Here is a 19,936-nt window from a genome sequence, read left to right on the forward strand (position 1 = left end):
AACTAGAATTTCTGATGTATAATAAATGGATAAGAATAATGAAGCCAGACAAAGGGGGTGGGGTTGTCATCATGAACAAAATGGATTATAATAATAAGATGTTTGAGATATTGAATACTGAGACATACATAAAAAGCTCTTTAAACAAAATGAATGGAGCCTATAGAAAAAAATAAGGGGTTTATACATGACATGTTTATTGATGGCTTTATTTCTATTGATGAAATGTATTATCTTTTGGTTGAACTTCCATCTACCCCAGTTATTTTTGGGGCCCCCAAAATTCACAAAAATTTAAATCAACCACCTACAAGACCAATTGTGGCTGTTAGTGGCTCCATAACATATCCTATGGCAAAATATTTGGACAAGAAGTTAAGGAAATATATATGGGATGAGCCTACTGTGTGCATTGACTCATGGGATTTTTTTAAGAAAGGTTAATGAAATAGAATCTAAGGAAGAATACTTATTTATTTCAGTTGATGTAGTTAACCTATACAGTGTCATACCACGAGTTGGGCATACAGTGGTTCTGTGACTAATTGCTGTCTAAGAATGTAACACAAGAAAAAATCAACTTGTATGAACAGATGCTTGAATTAATACTAAGAAACAATTAAATTTTATTTGAAGGTGAATATTTTCTCCAGAATGAAGGGGTGGCAATGGGCTCCTCTTGCGGGGGCCTATATGCTAATATTATCATGTTAGAATGGGAGAAACGATGTCTTAGTCAATCTCAATTTCTCCCATACTGTAAAACCTATGTCCGCTATTTGGATGATATATTCATCTTGTGGGAAGGCCCTAAGGGGTTGATACCTTCATTTTTGGAGTTTATTAATATGACAACAGAATTTTTTAAATTCACGTATACTATAGAAGAAAAGTCAATTCCTTATCTGGACATATTATTGAAGAAGGATGATGTTACTAAGAGATTTTTGGTGGAAATTTTTCGTAAAAATACATATTCCAATAGTTTCCTCCATTTTAGTAGCTGCCAACCTTTTAAGCAAAAACAGGCAGTGGTCAAGGGGAAATTTGTCTGGGCAGCAAGGATGATTATGTTAGAGGAATCTTTTTTGTAAGAATGTAATTTACTTAAACAAATGTTTACTAAATGTGGTTATCCAAGTAATCTGATGAATTGATGGATGAAGTAAAAACAAAAAGAGACAATGGCCATTTTTTACCTGTTTTGAGGCCCAAGAGTACAGAAGAGCAACATAACTATTGGAATATGTATTTTTACGAAAAATTTCCACCAAAAATCTCTTAGTAACATCATCCTTCTTCAATAATACGTCCAGATAAAGAATTGACTTTTCTTCTATAGTATACGTGAATTTAAAAGATTCTGTTGTCATATTAATAAAGATATTGGGGACCTACAGACACTGGATCCTACCCAGTTCGGCTTTGTTAAGGGCAGATCCTGCCTCTTAAACCTGGTTGATTTCTTTGAAACAGTCACCAAGGCCATTGACGAGGGGAAGGTGGTCCACACAGCCTACCAGGACCTCGCAAAAGCCTTCGATACAATACCCCACTCGGGCATTATAGATAAGCTCACCAGCTTAAATATAAACCCCTATGTCACTAGATGGATTGCAAACTGGCTCAAGGACAGAACCCACATGGTTAGAATTGCTGGAGCCATGTCAGACTCCAAACCAGTTACAAGTGGTGTCCCACAAGGCTCAGTCCTGGGACCTCTCTTGTTCGGTATATATTTCTCAGAGGTACAGGCCAACACGGAAGGACTGTGGCTGACCAAGTTCGCAGATGACTGCAAACTGGGCGCTATAATCGACTCTCCAGCCGACACAAGCATCCTCCAAAAGGGCCTCATAGAAACAGACAAATGGTGCCAGAGCCATGGCCTCAAGCTAAATGCCAAAAGTGTATAGTCATCCCTTTGGCAAAACAAAGTGCCCACAAATTACCACATAGGTGGTAATCCATTAAGTACAGAAGAAGTAATTAGGGACCTGGGGACCCAAGTTGATAGCAATCTCTCATTTGACAACCACGTGGCCAAAGTGGTTAGAAAACATTTTATATAGCCCACCTAATCATGAAGGGATTCACATCTAGATCAGGGGAGGTCATTGTGCCTCTTTACTCATCCCTCATCAGGCCCATAATTGAGTACAATGCCCCTTTTGGGATGTACCTTACCAGACACCTGCAGCAACTGGAAAGACCCCAAAAGTACCTCACCAAGAGGATCAAAGGGCTCAAACAGATGCCATATGCTGCCTGGTTAAAGAAACTCCAGCTCTACTCAGTGGCATACCGCCTGTTCAGAGGCGATCTGTGCCTGACGTATAAAGCCATGTCCAACCCGGAATTAATGGACATGCTGCACCTCAGAAAATCCAAATCCCATCGAGCTACGCCGAGAGACTTGAACCTCAGCACTGAAATAAATAGGACATGCTGGAGGGACAGATTCATAACCCAGAGGCTCCCTTCACTCTGGAATAAAATCCCAGTCCAGGTTAGGCAGAGTCCCTCATTGACTCTCTTCAAGAGGAATCTTGATGATTGGATGGGAGATCGTAGGTTTACCCCGGGTATCACTTCTGTGTCACTGTTAGACAGAGGCACAGTATACTAACCTCGAAAAAGGGCATAGCAAAATACATTTAAAATGGGTGGTGAAAGCCAAACACATTCTGGCTAGGCTTATAAATGCCCTATGGCAGATAGCCTAGTATGAATCTATGAACCTATAATAGGAATACTCTGGAGTTTGAAGTACCTGTACATACAGATATTGCTTCCAGTGGCATTGCAAATGATAGCCCTAGTCGAATGATATCTTACCAAAGTAGTTTTTTAACAACTTATAACAGGGATGCACTTATGGTAAAAAATACTTTAATTAAGAATTGGAACTTAATTAATAATGATAGAGAGATGAGAGAAATTTTAGGGCATGCACCCATCTGTGTTTATAGGAAGGGACACTCTCTAAAGAATGTATTTGAGCTTAAGAACAAAAACAGTATAATCTACATGTATAAATGTGGGATGTGTAAATTTTGTAACAACATTCTAGAAACTAATAATATAGAAATGAATGGGGTGAATATTAAGTTCAAAGAGAAATTCTGTTGTACATCTGAAAGAGTGGTATATTGTGCCCTCTGCTCTAATTGCCCCTGTTTCTATGTGGGCAAAACAGAGCATAAGCTAAAGAGTAGAATTGGGGAACATGATGCCATGGTAGGGCTTTTTATATCATATAGGACTGTTATTCATTTATTTATTGCTATTAAAATCTGTTTAGAAATTGGATAGTATTATCATGCAGTATGAGAAAGTGCAATTATTTGTTATATGAATTATTAGGGTCCCTTTATGTAGCTATTTAAATATTGACATATATTATGACTGTTTTTTATGTGCTGCCACTTTAAAATTTTGGTTTCCTGCTTAGCAGGAGGAAATTAAGTCACTATTCATTTGTATTTGTATGTTAAATGTAGTTGTGCTGACAATACACTGTTTCTGATGAAGTCTCTTTTAAAGTTAATTTGGGACGAAAGAGCTTATTTGTTGTTGTAAAATAAACCTTTGGTGTTCCTGAAGGGGAACAAGTTTGTGTGGTACCTTGCTCTGCAGTTCCTGTATTTGAAGTACTTGTTTACTGGTTTTTGGGTTGTTTTGTAATTTAGTAGTTGAATAAATCACTAGTTATTCCTTTCTCAATTGTATCACTAGTCAAATTTTTTTGTATTCCTTAAATGTTTTTACTGCTTGATGGTCTTCATGTTTCACTGTTGCAGTCATTACATTTGGGTTATCTGCTTACAGGTAGCCCTCACTCAGCCTGATTATCAAAGTATTGGGTCCTGCGTTGGTTGCTGTCTTATCTTCCATGACATCAGGTAGTCAGGGGTATAAAGCATGCAGCCGACACCATTACATCAGTCTTTCTTGCCGTGCAGTGCCCGAAGCAGAAGCAGTTCGCATGTGCCGGTCGGTCAGCTAATGAAATTTTCGTTTTCGAGTTTCAGATCCAAAGTCTTCAGCTAAGCTAAGTACCCTGTTGGGATCCTTCTTCCTGCTCTAAACCGATGTCAGTAAAAGTTAACAATTGTATTTCTTGTGGAAAGCAAATACCTCATAAAGATTTTCATTCATACTGCATTCCTTGCTTAGGCCCAGACCACGACGTACCTCGCTGTTGGTTTTGTGCCTTATTCAAACCTCAAACTATTCTTCATCGGTTCATTTTTGAATCTAAATATTTTGGTACTCGGTTCAATTATCCAGAAATGGCTTCGGTATGCCACCCAACTACCGACATTCCAGAAAAACGCAAAGATAAAGACAGAGACAGGCCGCATAGGGCCAAAGCTGCAGACGACGCTTCTCCTAAGCTAGTCGTCAGTTCATCGGTACTCAGTGAGGCGCTTTTGCAACCCCTGATACCCGCTACTTGAGATTCGCAGGCCTCTACTGAGACCCATTCTGAGTCCGGTATGCCACAAGATGCTTCTTCGACTGCGGAACCTGCGGATGTCTCTACCTTGGATGGGTCCGGAGCCGCTGTGCAGGCACCGGCTTCTGAGGGTGTATTCAGACCTACTGACTTGCATATTAAACCGACACCATCTTCTTCTTCAAGGCCTAAAACTCAACCCACGCCTAGAAAACCGATGCCCAAACCACATGGTCAGGCCCTTATGCCTAAAAAACAAATGATAAGAATGGCTGAAGACCTTATTAATCTAATCAGGGGAACCCATCCTTCTCCCTCTAAGAGACCAAGAACTGATTTTCCTTCTGATTCTTCTAATCAGGATTCTGAAATTTCTGTTTTCTTTGATGACCAGGAGTTGCCCTTATCTACCTATGAGAATTCTGATGCAGAGGACTCCATTCTGTCTGCTTCCCCTCCAGAGGATTTCTCTTTTGGTGAAACTTTGCATTCTCTTAGGGAACATTTCCGCTGGGAAAGCCAGGATTACTCTGACTCCAAAAAGAGGCTTAGGGAATTCTTACTCCTACCTCAACACATGCCTTTAGCTACCCCTCCTGTACCAGACATTGTAGATGATACCTTCTTGGAATCTAGCTTGGCCCCTGACACTTTACCTCCAGCTCCCAGAAAACCTGACAGGTATTACAAAGTACCTGACTCTCACAAGTTCCTCTTTAAGAATCCTACTGTGGATCCTGAGACCATTTCACAGGGACCCAAAGGCATTAAGGCTACTACTGTCAAAAACCCTACCTCCTCTGAGAGAGATTCCAGGGCCTTGGACAGATGGGGTAAGAAGGTATACACTTCTGCAACTTTAGCCATTAGGGCCTTAAACTGCCAGTTTCATATGTTAAAGTATCAGCAGCATATTATTGAATTGCTTAAACAGAAAATGATGTTAATTCCTGACTGTGCTGAAAATAAAGAATTACAGGATTTAATGCATTCTGTTTAACAAGTTGGAAAACATACTTTGCAATGTGGTTTTGATTCATTTGCGGCATCTTGCAGGGCTGCTGTCAGTGGGTCTGAACTTAGAAGGCATGCTTGGCTTAAGGAGCAATCTTTGCCAGATCATGTTAAAGCTAAATTATTGGATGCTCCCTTAAACCAAGACCGGCTGTTTGGCAACAAAGCAGAAGAAGTACTTAAAAAGATGGAGGAAAAAGCTAAATCTATGCAAACTATTAAAGATTTCCTACAAGTACAGCCTCTCCAATTTAGTAGGCACTGGCCTTCTAAGAATTTGTCCTTTCCTGCCTCTTCCAGGCCTTCTCAGTCCAAACCCACAACCAGTAGACCATCCAGGCTTCAGTCTCAAGGTACTCACAGGCCTAAGCAGTGGGGAGCTCCCACTTCCAAAGCTGGGAGTAGTAAGATGCCCCCCTATGGTAAACTGTCACAATGACTTAACTTTAAACCTTCCAAGCCCTGCTCAACTGACTGTTCCTTTAGGGGGAAAGATTTCCCTGCATGCAAAAAAACTGGGAATTCATTACCCAAGACAAATGGGTTTTAAATATAGTTTCCCAAGGATACAGATTCCACTTCCATTCCTTACCAACCCCAAACGGTTGGCCAGACCTACCCCTAAATCAGTGGGCAGAGGCTCAAAAGCAGGTTCTCTCTCTTCTAAGCATCAAGGCTATTCAACCTGTCCCAGAAGAAGAATGGGAACAAGGTTTTTACTCAAGACTTTTCCTGGTACCCAGAAAAGACAATTCCTGGCATCCTATCCTGGACCTGTCTATCCTAAACACTTTTTTGGTAAACCCAAAATTCAGAATGCTAACTCTTCATCAGCTGCTTTCCATGCTAGGCAAAAATGCCTGGTTGACAACACTGGATTTAAAGGAAGCCTACCTGCACATCCGAATAAGGGAATCTTACAGAAGATACCTATGCTTCAGAGCAGGCTACATGCACTATCAGTTCTCTGCACTGCCCTTTGGCTTATCTACTGCGCCCAGGGTATTCACAAAGTGCCTAGCTCCAGTCATTGCATTTCGCAGGCAAAGAAATATTCAGATATACCCATACCTGGATGATTGCCTAATTCAGGTACAAAGCCAGGACATACTATTAAATCATCTGGCATTTGTGAAGAAATTACTAACTTCTCTGGGGTACACCATAAACGAAAAGAAATCACACCTTGTACCCTGCCAACAAATTGTATTCCTGGGAGCAAGCTTAAATACTACTTCCCAGATGGCCTACCTCACGCCAGAGAAACAAGTTCATTTGACAGCCTACTTCAAACTACTGGCCACAAAGAACCAGCTATCTGCAAGGAAAATACTGCAAGCCCTGGGGTTCATGGCCTCTTGCATTCTACTAATTCCATATGCAAGACTGCATATGAGGAAACTACAATGGTATCTAAAAAGCCTATGGTGTCAACATTCTCAGGACCGAGAATCAATGATTCCTATCATTCCTTGCTTATAGACAGAGTTCCTTTGGTGGGCAGAGGCCTGCCACCACAACAAGGGACTGCCATTCATTCTACCCCCGGCCACCCAAACCCTAACAGCAGATGCATCAGACTATGCATGGGGGGCTCACTTGGCAGGGAAGTGCATTCAGGACAAATGGAACCCAAGTCAAATGCACCTGCATATCAATCAAAAAGAAATGTTAGCTGTACAGAATTCTTGGACAGCCTTCAAGGACCACATTCTTCCAGGACAATTATTGGTAAAGACGGACAACACCACTGTTATGTGGTACATAAACAAGCAGGTGGGAACCCACTCAAATCCTCTCTGCAGACTAGCCATGGCTTTGTGGAACACAGCCTTGAGCTACCAAGTGCACCTACAAGCTCAATTCCTGCCAGGCAAGCTTAATACACTGGCAGATGACCTAAGCAGAAATCTCATGGACCCACACAAGTGGAAACTGGAACCAAAGATATTCAACATTTTGAGAAATAAATGGGGGAGGCCAGAGATAGACCTGTTTGCCTCCCCTCAGAACTACCAATTGGACAAATTCTGCACAAGTACTCCCCTCGGCCAAGCTTGGAAAGTGGATGCCCTGTCCTTCACCTGGAAAAAACTCTGTTTATGCCTTTCACCCTCTGCCTCTCCTATCCAAAGTGCTACTAAAGATCAAACAGGACAAGCCAAGGGCAATACTTATTGCACCAGACTGGCCACGCCAACACTGGTACCCCCTCCTTCACAGTGTGTCAATTCTGGAACCATGGCACCTGCCTCAGACCCCTGCTCTACTGTCCCAGCAGGAGGGCCAGATTCTGCACCCACAGCTTCAAACCCTGAACCTTGCAGCCTGGCTAATTAAATAATCTCTCCATTACCATCCCTCAGTAAGCAAGTGATGGATGTCATTCTGGAGGCAAGGAGGCCTAGTACTAGAAAATCCTATGCTGAAAAATAGAAAAAAATATGTTCCTGGAGCCATACTCATGGGATGGACACAACAGTGCCCAATTTACTGCACATTCTTCAGTACTTAACTGAGATGTTTCACAAGGGCCTTTCCTTTTCTTCCATCAAAATTCATGCCTCGGACATTTCAGCTCATTATAATACAGAGCCACCCCTCTTCTCTCATCCACTGCTGAAGCAATTCCTCAGAGGGGCCAAAAACTTAACACCATCGAGGAGAGCCCCTACTCCAGCCTGGGACCTTAACTTCATATTGGAAAAGCTCACTCTACCTCCCTTTGAGCCAGCTGCAAATGCAGAGTTGAAATTTCTTTCTTGGAAAACAGCCTTCCTTCTAGCCATCACTTCAACAAGAAGGGTGTCTGAATTATAGGCCCTCATCATCTTTCATGTGGACAGGGTGTCCCGCAGGACCAATCCCTCCTTTATACCAAAGGTGGTATCCAATGTGGCCCTTAATCAGTCCATTCATCTGCCAACCTTCTTTTCTAATCCACAGAACAAAGGGGAATGAATACTGCACTCCATGGATGTGCACAGACAACTTAGATTTTACTTGGACAGGACTAAGCCTCTCAGGAAATCTGAACAGCTGTTGGTTGCATTTGCTGAAGGGGCAGAGGGAAAGGCAATTTCAAAGCAAACCATTTCTAAGTGGATAGGCCACTGCATTCATTTCTGCTATAAGCACCATGGAAAACCTACCCCACAGGGGATAAGACCTCATTCCACCAGGGCTGCGTCTACCTCTACAGCCTTTCTCAGAGGTGTTCCTACCAGGGACATCCTAGAAGCTGCTACCTGGAGTTCTGTACATACCTTCAGCAAGCATTACCACTTGCCAATTTTTTTTCAAAATCCAGAGCTGGTTTTGCCACTGCAGTCTTGCAGAGCCTTATAGCTGGTCCTAATGCTCTCTAATTGCCTCCTTCCTTCCTTAGCTTTGGGAATCAACCCAAATGTAATGACTGCAAAAGTGAAACATGAACATAGTACAGTTGTGTACACTTACCATAAATGTAGATGTTTGAGTGTATTCACTGTTGCAGTCCTGGTTACCCTCCCTCCAGCCCCCTGACTTCTATTGACTATACCTCTATTTTTGTTTACTATGCTTAACGTTTTCTGGTGTATTTGCTTTTTGTTGGAGGTGTAACCTTGTATATAATTGCTTCCCATTATGGGGGCACCTGACATCTATGGCAAGAAAAACTGATGTAATGGCGTTGGCTGCATGCTTTATACCCCTGACTACCTGATGTCATGGAAGATGAGACAGCAACAGGCGCAGGACCCAAGACTTTAATAATCAGGCCGACTGAGGGCTACCTACAAGCAGATAACCCAAATGTAATGACTGCAACAGTGAATACACCCAAACATCTACATTTATGGTAAGTATACACAACTGTACTTTTTACAAATACATTTTATTAAGGGCATTATGGACCAGATGTAATGTGAAGAATTCATTCCTACTTATATATTTGGCAAATTCTTCATGTGTATAAATGACACAGCTTTGTTCAATAGGATACTTTCTGGTAATCCATGAATATTGAAACTTGTTTCTAAGTTTTTTTCCTGTTTTTTCTCAAAGATGATATTATTGTAGAGTAAAACTAAAAAAAAATCATGACACTCCACAAAGCTTAATGCCGAGAGCTTTATCCCACTTTATTAGAAATTTCATCAGAAATAACACAGAAACAAAGTCTGGGGTTCAGAAAGTCTTATGATGAGGGGAAAGCCTTATCATGGGCATTTTGCTCCTCACATAAGCCTTTATGATTCTTAGATCACCCTACCTCTGTGGTTTCCCACTAGCGAGGCCAGATTACTGGCAGTGGTCTGTCAGACAGAGCGACATGCTAATGCAGCAGTTTGGGGGAGCAGCTAATGCTCTGTCTCAGAAATGCCAGCTGCTCCTGTTTTGCATTAACAATGCTGATTGTTTCAGAGACATGTTTGTCAACATCAAATTTCACTGTTGGAGAAAAAAAGTGAATACCTTCAAAAGGCAGCCATCACTCATTCATTCATATGGAAGCAGTTGTCTGTAGGTAAGTTCAGTAAAGTCATGAGGGTAGGGGTTATGTTAATGTGTGTATGTTTGTGGATCCATATGTGCATGATTGTAAGGCATGAATGAAACTGTATGAATATGTGTGTGTGTGTGTGTGTGTGTGTGTGTGTGTGTGTGTGTGTGTGCGTGCGTGCGTGTGTGTGTGTGTGTGTGTGTGTGTGTGTGTTGTGTGTTCATGTATGCTTATATGTGTAAGTGTAGTGGGTACCTTTGCGATATGATGCATGGACCACTAGGGAGACCACTACCACTGTTAGGTCTGACAGCACTAATTTAGCTAGAGTGTGAGTCGGAAACATGCTAATAAGCCAATAATGAGGTCTTTCTCATTATGGCCATAGCTATCTCTCAATCGTGTTTTTTTACTGCTACAAAGATTGATCCTCCTGTAGTAGGCAACCATAAATCCTGTAGTGTGACTGCACAAATCATTATTTTTCATTTCAACTTCAGTTTTATCATTTTCATTTCAACTTCAAGTTTATTAATGTGTTTTATAACAAAACACCAAGTGTATAGGATTTAACAAATAAGTAAATGCAAAGAGAAAACAATTAATATTCAATAAATTAATTCATCTGAAGACTTAACGATACTAGACTTGAACTGAAATGCAGTTAGTAACTTGGCAACAAAGTTCTGCACATCTCTAGGTGATCAAGCTTGGTGTTGGGAATTCCAGGGTATAAGCAGTACAATAGTCCAGTCTGCACAAAACCAAGGCCTGAACAACTACCAAGAGATCATCTTGAGATAAAAGGTGTTTAATCACAGAAATATTTCACATATAGAAACAAAAGGATTTCATAACACTCACTCTTGGTCCCACAGTGTTAGCCTTCAATCCAAAGTTAACACCTAGGTCACACACCTTTTCAGTGAACTTAAGGTAGCATGAATAGTGTAATTGTGCTCATAAATACATTGAGCCAACTTACTAGTTTCCTTTACAACATAGAATACTTCACAACTTCTGTGACTGAGCAGTGAAAGCAGGGAAGGTCTTATAATGGTGTTTTAGAGATAAAGAAATTGCAGTGGTAGCTTTTTCTTGGTGCCAGGTGTTTGGTGCAGGGAATTATGGCTGTGAGCTGTAGTTCTTGTGGTACAGAGTTTGATTTTTTCAGTTGCCTGCATCATGACATTAAACAAGTCACTTATCTAGACAGTGTTTGTGGGCACCTGGAAATATTGGCTAGGATCTTCAATGGTCCCCTGAACTGCAAGCGTAGTAACTACCAATAAACCACCTCTATGGATTAAATTACTATTTAAGTATTGAAAGTGTTTTACATGCAAGAGCAATAAAATACTGGTTTTTCAATTGCAGTACTTTTTTATTGCAGCATTGGTTTTACATGAGACCTGACGATATTTTAACCTGTCAAATTCACTGCTATTTCTGATGAAGTCTGTAGTAAAGTAGGATGAACACATTCAATATTAAGCTTTATGGAACTTTAGAATGCATTTTTCTTACATTTTATTTCTTGGTTTATGCCCATCTTTTTTGTTCACTAATTTTTTTATTACTATTGTGGTGAACACATCCCTCCACTTCAAGTGAACATTAATAATAATAACCTGAATCATTTTTCCAACAAAATGACAAAAAATGTGAGAATTGTCCAAGATTTCTGCAGCAGGGCAGTATCAAGACATTTCCTGTGATCTAGATGTGCACGGGTTCAGATTACGTTATCGAAAGATAACATAATCGAATGTTCAAAACATCGAAACGGCCACATATCGAAGCTTTCATTGTGGGGGGCTGTGCCCCCCACACCCCCCCTGCTAAATATATATATATATATTCCAACACCGAGATCGCACTACAGTGAGAAAAGGCCAAATATCCCAATCTTCACTGTACTGTGATCCCACAATGCGATCTTCGAAATGCGGCCGTTTCAAAGTTCTGAGCATTCGATTATGTTATCTTTTGATAACGTAATAGGAACCCGATGTGCACAACTGACTACTGCCTTCTCAATGTCAGAATGCATATTTAGACATTGCATAATAACTTATCACTAAATCTTTTGTTCATGCAATACTAGTATGACACTCATGCAGTTATAACAACCTTATTTGTTTAGCTTTTGGCAGGATTATAACTCTGGATCGCCACAATATATAATTTATCTAGTGCACTAAATTTTTTTTTATTTTGATGTCAGGGGGTATATATTCAGGCTCTCCACATTCTGAACACTCATAATATATTCTTCAATTCTGGAGATTTTCTTTTGTTTTACAGGTAAATGGGATACACCAGGATTCATTTCCAGCCAAAACCTGATCACAGTAAAATGTTAAACGTTATGAATGGTCCATGCACAGCCCACCAATAGCAAACTGAATGAGTCAAATTCAGTTAACCATGCACTTGCCAAAACTTGCAAAAAGTTTAGATATGTTTTTTTTTTTTCAGGAGGATACCCCCTTGCATCCCCAGAGTTGGAAAAATAGGGAAAAATCCTAAAAAATGTAAAAAAAATAGTTCCTAGAGTTGCAAGTTCACTAAAGAGGCAATTCATATTAATATACTCTGGGCATGCAAATTCAGAGCTACAATCAGAAACATTGCTTTCCTCCAGCTACCATTTGTGAAATAGCCTGTATCAACAGCAGAGTCAACACAAAATAGAAACATGAACAGAAAATTGAATTAATTACACCAGAAATATTTGCGGTATACAGCAAGATGTGAAATGACATACAACAAATGTGTTAACTATAAGTACTTGAAATTCCCAATACTTTGGAATGTAAACACCAATTTGAAAATGCATTTTTAAAGCACACAGCTATTTTTGGAAGAGGGAATACTAGTCCATGCATAGTCTGCTGTGTTGAAAATCAGGTCCCTGTGTTATACCGAGCTGCACTGTAAAAGACATATCACGTTAATTTTGTGTTTAGGTCTTGAATTGCCTAATTGACAGCGACAGGGGATACAGAATAGAAAGTGCACATGTAACAACGGCTCTGCAGCTTGTCTCAATTACGGTGAGAGGAGCTACTAAGGAGGAACAAAATTACTTGGTGTTGACTACAAACCTAAGTCCTTTACATTTAAAGGTTGGCAATTAATGATCAGTAGCTTATAGGTTTGTGTCACTAGCAACATGGTGACTCTGACTGAAAAGTTGACATCCTAAGTTGAGACAATAATGTATCTTACTTCTAGAGTTCGAACCTACATATTTTTTTTTAATTCAGTTTGCAGTATTCTTTGGTTGGATACATACATGCACTTGATGAAAGGAAGTGTTTATTCCAGAATGGGTAGCAGTCGATGTTTTGTGAGAAAGGCAGCAATCTTGAAACCAATGTCCTGCTGGCCAGCTTCTCTATCTTTCTCACTAGGCAAAAAATGGAATTCCCTTCCCTCCACACTAAGAACCATGCCAAACTCAGAAAACTTCAAAACCCAACTATTCAAACACCTGTCCACTAAATGGAAATGTACCTGCCTTCACCCAACCTAATCAAAGGGGGGTTTCTCTCTGGTTCCCAAGCTCTACAACTCTCATAGTTATCTTCCTATGAGCCTATTTAAGCTCTCAACAAATTCTATAGCTTCTCTCTAAGCTATCAACAACTCCTACGGCTACCCTCACACAGCCCAACCTTGTAAATATTGTAAATAGTATTCTACTGTTGATGTGTCTATGTAAAGCGTATTTACATTTTCTTAAAAGGTTTATATGTAAACTGTTTCCACACCTAACCCATATCTGTTTTCCTCAAATGAAACTGTATGATCCCTACCTTCAGGCTTAATGAATTTGTTAACTATGCATGATATTGAATGCATTTATGAGTAACTATTCTACATAAGATCTTTAATATTAACTATCAGTTGTATCTAAATTGTATAATGCATCTTGGAGCTTTTCTCCCCGGGCTTCCACTGAAAATGGGTCAATTCAGCCCAGTGGACTTCCCCAGTAATCAAATTGCAAATAAATAAATCAATAAATAAATGTTGGCCATTTTTAGCAAGCATTTTATATTGTTCAGTGTTTCCTGTTTTTTTCATATGAGAAGTTATGAGCAGTGAGGAGTCCAGCCAGATTTACATATATGTATAATTGTATACAGTTTCACATCTGTAATTATTTGGGGTCCTAGTGGCCCAGCTGTGGGCACCTTGGCCAGCTTTCTCTATGCCCCAGCCAACATAGCTTTGGTTTTTTCCATGCTTATGGAACCAATGAAGTACCTTGGTCAAGTCTTTTTGACAGGTGCACTTGGATGCTGACAACTTGTCCAATTACCATACAGCATTATTTGTACATGTGAAATGGAATTAGAAATGATGTTAATAATAGAACAACCGAATATAGATGAAAGTGGAGAATCTAAAATAAATTCCTGGAGAATATCAGATGTAAATCCACAATGTATGAATAAGGACTTTTCTAGGATTACTCAGAACATTCTGTTTTCTAGTTAGCTAGTCAGTTTAGGGTGGTTCCAAGTAATCCATGGCTCCCTAGTCACAGTTCAAATCCATGGTGATATTTTTTTTCCTTTCCTGTTGCCCCATCGCTCTATCATCTTGTTACTCTTTTCAAATCTGGCATTGAAAAACACAGTGGAGATGAGAGGCAAGAGCCTGGGATTGCCCCATATTCCCCATGAGAGGTGGAGGCTGTTGTGCCTTATCTAACTCCCTTCCACATGGCAGTCTGATGGTTGCATTGTTAAAACAGTGTCTGCAATACTGACTTGATGGTGTGTGTGTGTGTGTGTGTGTGTGTGTGTGTGTGTGTGTGTGTGTGTGTGTGTGTGTGTGTGTGTGTGTGTGTGTGTGTGTGTGTGTGTGTGTGTGTGTGTGTGTGTGTGTGTGTGTGTGTGTGTGTGTGTGTGTGTGTGTGTGTGTGTGTGTGTGTGTGTGTGTGTGTGTGTGTGTGTGTGTGTGTGTGTGTAATCCTCTGTTACCAATATCCAGCAGCAACTATGCTTGCAGTGCTTGGAAAGCCAGAGTACCCATATTGGCTCTTGGTGTTGCTTCACTGTAACACCTGCCTTTCCTAGGTATCAGAATTGCAGTATGCAGATACAGGGAGAGGGATATTATAAGGATGCACAAGATCATGTCAGAGAAATGTGAACAGGCCATCCTTGTTGTTGCAGGCAGCAGTTTGTAGGGACTAACTACTCCTTGGATCTCTGAAAGTACTTATTCACAGAGAAGGTTATAGAGACATGAAATGAGCCGCTGAAACTGTTGGTAAAAAAAGGAATCCACAGAGGCTTTCAAAAGGGCAACTACTAGTTGCTGAAATGTTTAGGAGAAATGTAGGACTTTAGGGGACGTATGTGCATGTAAAGGTCAGACAGGATAGGCTTACTCTCACCTTCGGTTGTCAAACAAATGTAATGTAGTCATTATTTTTTAGTCTTGGCTTTATTAGACTTAACACTTAACGGTAAGGCCGGTATAGTGCAAGATGTCAACAGTTAGATATTAGCAACACATTTCAGACAAGTAAAGGAGCAGTGCATATGTAGGTATGTATGGACTCATACACATGGAGCAGTCCATATGTATGAGTCCACAAAAACAAATTTGTTTCCACATCAACTCATGCATATTGCATGTGTAGCAATACCTGTTTACTATCCAGAATTTTGCAGAAGGTCCCTGATTTTGCCTCATATTCTTGCCCTGACCCTCATAAAATTTTTAATTGTCTAGTAAATTGCAAAGGAGTAGAGTCAGTCAATAATGCCATATTTATTTATTCATTTATTTTATTTATCCATTGCTGACCAGGTTAGTCCCACTAGACTTATTAAATTGTGATTGTTCAGAAAATGAATGTTGATGCAAAGTCTGTTGTTCTGTTAACATTTAAGTAAATTAGAGTAATAATTAAAAACTGTTCCTGATTTTGGGCCTTTGTCTCCTCATTTTTGAGTTGTCAAGAATTCTTCATCACACAAGTTGAGAAGTATGAAGGTATGGGTCAGATGCATAGTTTGTATTTTTATGATACTATTTGCCAGTGTCCATCACTTGGATGAATATATGAATATAAATATATTGGAGTACACACACATACACACACACACACACACACACACACACACACACACACACACACATACAGGATTATAATCAGTACACAAAGATAGTTTGACCAAGTGAATCTTTTCTTTATGCTTTTTGTTCCTATGCCTGCTGACCATCAAGATTCTTCAGTCAGACTCAAGCTCAGATTTCAGAGCTGTCTGGACCCCATCATTGAAGCAACCATGAGGATTGCTTCTGTCCCTGCCAATAACCTAACAATGTGGACATTTGTTATTTTTGGCCTTACCCCTCCCTATGGTGGGAAGGACATGGGACTCACAATTCCTTCTTCTACACAAGTGCAGACGTTTGTGAACCTGCTCAACGAAGGCTGCCAACAATTGATGGCTTAATGTGCCATATGCACACATACACTGGTCCCATGTCTGTGACTGAAAGACTGATACAATCCTGTGGCCAGCCTTACCCCATCTCCCTAACATGGGCATGCCCATCCTTTCCGACAACGCACTTAAGCACTCAAGCCTTTAATTGAACTTATCCTTCTATACCACCAGGCTGACTGATATGCTAAGTTAGTTTTAACCTTGAAACTTATATTTTCCAAGGGTCCAGTGACAAAATGAGTTAACGAATCACTTGTGATATTCATTGCACTGTTGCATATTTTGTTTATATAGGAACTTCCAGTAAGAACCAAAGTAATACTGTATTTGTAGAAAAAATAATGCCAATTGCAAATTAGTCACTTTTTTAAAGATATAGTTATAAAATGCCACTCTTTTTGTCTAAAACTGTAAGAATGTGTTTCTGATATTTTTCCTTTAACACAAAATAACTAATTGACATTTATATATCGAACATCATTCATTTGTAGATAACGACTTCCTGAGCAGCTTTCATATTCACAGTACTTCATTATCCTTTTCTGTTAAAGTTACTCGTTCCTGTTTATGATGAAATAAGGATGATTTTTTGCCTTTTTTACTCATTCATAATAAACCAAAACATATTTAAGTCAAACATCACTCATAATATACATAATTGTATACATGTATGTGGCATACGTTTTATATCTTGCTATAGTGTTCAGTTTTAAAGCAGTTCATACATATTTGTTAGAAATTGAAAAATACTTTTTTTAGGCCTTTTTAGCCAGTTTACCAAAATGCAAAAGGCATCATTCGGTTTTAGCTGTGTTTTCTTTGAATATTTTGGGCAAAGCACTCTAATTTACGGTAAAGTTAAATTCTCTTGTTATGTGATGCAACAAATATGCTTAAAGAATATTAGCACTGTAACTACATTGTTGTTAAAAGGTTACTATTGTGGTGTATAAATATGAATATTAAGGCGAAAAATTTAAAAAAATTTGAAAAAATATATTTGGGGCAAAGCATGTCTGTTTTTTTGTATTTAACTTTACGTGGAACATTGTGTTTTTTTAGTCAGAGAAACTGGCATATTTACTTTACAGATATGTTGAACTACATGTATTTGAAAATGTTTACAGTTGTCAATAATGAGACACCAGGCGCTCATAGGTAATTACTAGTTCATAGTTCATAGGTTAGTACTAGGCTAACTGCCCTTGTAGGCCATTTTAAGCTTAGCTAATCACCCCTTATGATAATCAAACCCTGTACCTTGTGTCTTTAAGGTAAGCACCTTAACCATCATGACAATCTCCCACCCTGCTAGTTATCTCAGTGGGCCATTTTAAGTCTGGCCTATTTCCCTTCCAAGGTTTAGAATCGAACCATGTACCTTGTGTTTACGAAGTAAACATTTTAACTGTTATATGCTACTGAGTGTTTCAATAAAGGGATTGATGGTAGTCAAAATAATTTTTTACAGTCATTTATTGCTAAGCATCTTATTAACTGACTCACACTCCGGTGACACTAAATGTGTTTGTGTGTGTGTGTGTGTGTGTGTGTGTGTGTGTGTGTGTGTGTGTGTGTGTGTGTGTGTGTCCAATCATAGGTCTACTTACTTGTTGACTCCCAGCACATAAACTGAAACCAATTAATTCCCCATTTTATTCAGTCACTGAAATGGGCTTTAATAGGGGTTCCGAAGGGTGAACACATCCATTTCATCCAATTCAGTGATTTGCTGAAAATATTTCAGGTCTTCAGTGAAATGGACATCAAGTCAGTGACAGTAAGTTTACCAGGACTTAATAACTGATGAACCAAGGGTAGTCTATAGATATATATATATCTATATATCTATATATATATATATATATATATATATATATATATATATATATATATATATGAAATTATTAAAAATACTGACACATCAAAATAAAGACGATCAAAATGTCGATAGCAAAATACCGACATTTCAAAATGCAGACACATCAAAATATTGACATTCAAAATACAGACAAAAGCAAGAAATAAATCACAAAAAATACTCTACTTTTTGGATTCTCTTATACTAAAAATAAAATACAATAAAATAAAACCAATAAAAATTCCTAAACCATAGCAATACCATAGGATATGTTTTTTCTGAATATTGGTAGTATTACAGAAAGGGTTTTTTTTCAAAAGTAAGATGCAAAGTTAGAGTTAATGGCAGGGCCAGGGTTAGGATTAGCACATATTAGAAGGTGAGAGTGAAAGCCTCTGTACTACCTTATAAATGCATGATAACATTAACCCTAGCCCTAACCCTGCACCTTACCTAACAAAATCCCTTTCGTTAACACTGCCACTGTATAAGACAGACTCAGACACAGAAATACTAACCAAAAAACACACACAACATGAAAGCTGTCCCCTTGCCTAAACCTGCCAACACTCACACACCGCACACTTCCACTCCCTACACCAACCCATTTACCTCAGTCTAATTTCTGAACTGTCAACTCTGTGATACTGCAGTTTACACTGTCGACATCCTGTTCAAATAACATTTTTAAATGCATTCACACATGCATATATAAATATCTGTGTGTGTGTGTATATATATATATATATATATATATATATATATATATATATATATATATATAGGCTTGCACCTGTCACCCCAGGGCTTTCAGATATTGGCAAAGGCTGTTGCTACCCCCATAGTGCCTTTTTTAGGCAAGGCTCAAAAGACAAACCCACCTCCATAGGTATCACAAGGGATAAGAAACTAAGAGTAATGCTACTCAACGCCAGAAGTCTAAACCTCAAGATGCACGCACTCAAAACTCTCCTTAGCATGGAGAACATCGATATCTGTGCAGTAACAGAAACCTGGTTCAAGGCTCCCGAGAGCACCCCAGCACTACCAGGTTATACCTCATACCATGCTTTTCGGCCCCAAAACTTGGACCGAACCAGAAAAGGAGGGGGGAGTATCAATATTCGTCAAAGATACCCACACCTCCAGGTTGGTGGCACAGCACGAAGCATCAGAGACTATCCATGTGCAACTAACAGTGGGTAAAACTGCCTTCCAGTTTATAGCCTGCTACAGACCACCCTCCCAAACACAGGAACCCCACTCGGCCTTCTTGAGAATACTGGAAAATATGAAGGTCTCTCCAAACACCATTATATTGGGTGACTTCAACTACCCAAACATAGACTGGGAGCATTACTCTAGCTCCAACACCCTAGCCCAAAGGTTCCTAGAATTTATAAACTCAAATGCTATGGAACAACTTGTTACCACTCCCACAAGAGGGGAAAACATACTGGACCTGATCATCACCAACATGGGGACACTATGCTCCAGACCAGAAGTGTATCCCTCACTGGTAAGATCAGACCATAAACTAATCTCACTGGATATTCACATCCCGACCCCACCCCCTGCCCAGAAAACCACAGTGAAAAACTTCTCTAAAGCAAATTTCACATGCCTCA

At 39.5% G+C, this 19,936-nt stretch overlaps 1 protein-coding gene across 4 annotated transcripts in view; it reads left to right on the top strand.

Moving 5' to 3' along the window:
• Nucleotides 1–19,936, top strand: part of KLHL29 (kelch like family member 29) — a 2,735,259-nt gene that overhangs the window by 2,644,296 nt on the left and 71,027 nt on the right. The gene's annotated exons all lie outside the window — the stretch shown is intronic.

The sequence above is a fragment of the Protopterus annectens genome, chromosome 2.part1 (assembly GCF_019279795.1).
Source record: "Protopterus annectens isolate FY-2018-M chromosome 2.part1, PAN1.0, whole genome shotgun sequence".
Classification (NCBI taxonomy): Eukaryota; Metazoa; Chordata; order Ceratodontiformes; family Protopteridae; genus Protopterus; species Protopterus annectens.